General features: G+C 49.1%; 1 non-coding gene across 1 annotated transcript; it reads right to left on the bottom strand.

Annotated features, from left to right (window-relative positions):
* Positions 1-1,206: 1,206 nt before the first annotated feature.
* LOC116541918 lies at positions 1,207-1,325 on the bottom strand. The gene has a single exon (XR_004265004.1). It is a non-coding gene; the product is annotated as a 5S ribosomal RNA (ribosomal RNA).
* Positions 1,326-2,790: the final 1,465 nt, after the last annotated feature.

The raw sequence follows: 2,790 nt of genomic DNA, 5'->3' as shown, positions 1-2,790 counted from the left end.
CCTCATCCTGGGGACAATCCCCTCTTCTAATGCTGTTCTCCTTTCGGCTAAAATGTTCTCAGATCTCAGCGTGGTCAGACGCAGTCCACAGGGCTCCCCTGAAATAGTCCCCGTAAGCTTCAAACGAAAGCCCGGCACCCTGACTTTGTTTCTGCTGCTTCCCACTCATGATGCTCTTTCCTTGTGTGCTTTATTTTCCCCACGGTCACTCCCCAACCTAAGAATGTTATTTGTGGAGCCTCTTTGAGGCTTGGGTTGAGGGAGTGTTCTTTGGAGAGCATCTGCACTTACCTCTGCCCTGGGAGGCCACTGTCCACCTGCAGTGCTTTTAATGACATTCACAGCTTGCTGGGTCCCAGCTTGCCGGTCGTGTGTTTGGCCGTGGGCTGCTACGCGGGTGCAGCCTTCGCCTCCCCTGCTCTGCTCAGCGCTGCAGCTTCCCTTTGCAGCCCCTGGGGGAAGGGGTGGGGCAGCCTTATGGGTCACACTTTTCTATTAGGTTCCCACCTTGGGTGGTCCCGAAGTATCCTCTCCGTTCCCACTGCTCCGCGAAGCTGTAAAAACCGGAGCTCAAATGTGCTGAGTTTAGCAAACACCTCCAGGGCTAAAGAGCTTCAAATCCCAGCGATCTCTTTGGGGTTCTGGCTTCATGTGGGTTCCGTCTGATAATGATCAGTTTTTCTGGTGCAGGTAAACGTTTTATTCCTTAGCATTTTTGGTGGTTTTCAGTAGGAAGTTTGGTCTAAACAGCAGACAGCCATGGTACTGAAGTTCCAGCAGTTCCTCTGTGAGCCCTCCATGCCTGTCCCCTCTTACCCCAGGCTCACGCACCCTGCCAGTCATGTGGGTATTGGCAATGGGGCAACCAACCTCTGTTGCCATAAGTGGGTTTTGCCTTCTGCCCTTCACCTCTTGCTGCCTCTCCTGGCCACCATGGGCGATTCCTAAGTGCCCAGCAGTTTGGGGGGAGCCATGAGCCGCTGGCATTTTGGGTGGTGGTTGCAGCGCGGAAAAAAAGAGCTGCTTTTGTTTCTAACCCCTACCCTGAGATGTTTGAAGTGGTAGTTTGAGAACAGAGGATCATCTACTTTAGGGATTTTAGACAAAGCTCAAGAAAGACAATGTTCTTTTCCTAGGGCAGGAACTAGATGCTAAACAAAGGAATCCGTGCCCGACAGTTTATTTATTTTATTTTATTTTGTAAAAAGCCTACAGCACCTGGTATTCCCAGGCGGTCTCCCATCCAAGTGCTAACCAGGCCCGACCTTGCTTAGCTTCCAAGATCAGATGAGATCAGGTGTGTTCAGGGTGGTATGGCCGTAGACCCCACAGTTTTAAACAGAGATCCTATGAAACATTTTCCAGTCCAGCTTTAAACCAAATGTGAAGGACATGCTCAGCTCATCCTTCAAGGGGGTTTCCCTTATCAGTACTGTCATGTACCTGTCACCTATTCCTAGAGCCACTGGACTGTGAGGGGTCCTTTAGGGCAGTGGTCCCCAGCCGTTTTGACACCAGGGACCGGTTTCGTGGAAGACAGGTGGGTGGGGGTGGGAGAAAGGCAGAAGATAGTTTTCGGATGCAACTGTCCCACATTAGATCATCAGACGTCAGATCTTCTTACAGAGCAGGTAACGTAGATCCCTTACATGCGCAGCTCACAAGAGGGTTCATGCCCTTATGAGAATCTAATGCCGCCGCTGAGCTGCCAGGAGGCTGAACTCAGGCAAGGATGCCTGTTCACCCACCGCTCACCGCCTGCTGTGCCGCCTGATTTCTAACAGGCCATGGGCTGGTACCAGGCGTCAGCCTGAGATCTGGGGACCTCTGATCTGGAGTGTGTGTATGTGCTCACTCTCACCATAGTCTACGGTTAGACAAATTCTTTAGATGTACGGACGCTGAGCAAGATTTAGGACTGACAAGGTCTTCCCACGTATCGACTGAGTTTTGAACAATTCATGTCACTTCTCTGTAAATTGAGAGTAGTCATACTGACCTCACTGCACTGTTGCAGGCATTTCATGCGACAGAGAATGAGAAAGGGCTTTGTGAGATGTGGCCTGACATGGTCTCCATCTTGCCTGGCTTCATGTCCCCATGTATTAAAGGTCTGCTGGGCCAGGTGCAGTGGTCACACCTCTAATCCCAGCACTTTGGGGAACCGAGGCAGGAGGCTCACTTGAGCCCTGGCGTTTGAGACTACCTTGGGGAACATGATGAAACCCCATCTCTACAAAAAAATTTAGAAAATTAGCTGGGCTTGATGCTGCATGCCTGCAGTTTCAGCTACGCAGAAGGCTGAGGCAGGGGGGTCTGTCGAGCCCAGGGGGTCAAAGCCGTGGTGAGCTGTGATGGCACCACTGCTCTCCAGCCTGGGCCACAGGGTGAGACCTTGTCTCTGAAAAAAGAAAAAAAAAAAAGATCTGCTGTGTTAGCTTCTGTTCTAAGTTCAGGGTATTCAGTGCTGCGGGATGCAGTCTATATTTTGGACGCAGTTTAGCCCGGTATGTTTTAAGGCCTTGTAGTGTGTCACGGCTGCGTTTCCTTTGGCATCTTCACGCCACGTGAGGTTTGACCGTATAGTTTCTCAAAAGGGTAATTTAGACCTCAGGAAAAAGCATAGACAACAAAAATATAATAATATATTGCGTTTGTATAGTATTTTAAACAACTTGTATGGTATTTTAAATTTGGTTTGTATAGTATTTTAAATGTGATTTATACAGTATTTTGAATTTGATTTGTATAGTATTTCAAATTTGATTTGTGTAGTATTTGGATATTAAC

Source organism: Sapajus apella, unplaced genomic scaffold (genome assembly GCF_009761245.1).
Source record: "Sapajus apella isolate SASKATOON/1434 unplaced genomic scaffold, GSC_monkey_1.0 scaffold158, whole genome shotgun sequence".
Lineage (NCBI taxonomy): Eukaryota > Metazoa > Chordata > Mammalia > Primates > Cebidae > Sapajus > Sapajus apella.
This window is presented reverse-complemented; position numbering and strand designations above follow the sequence as displayed.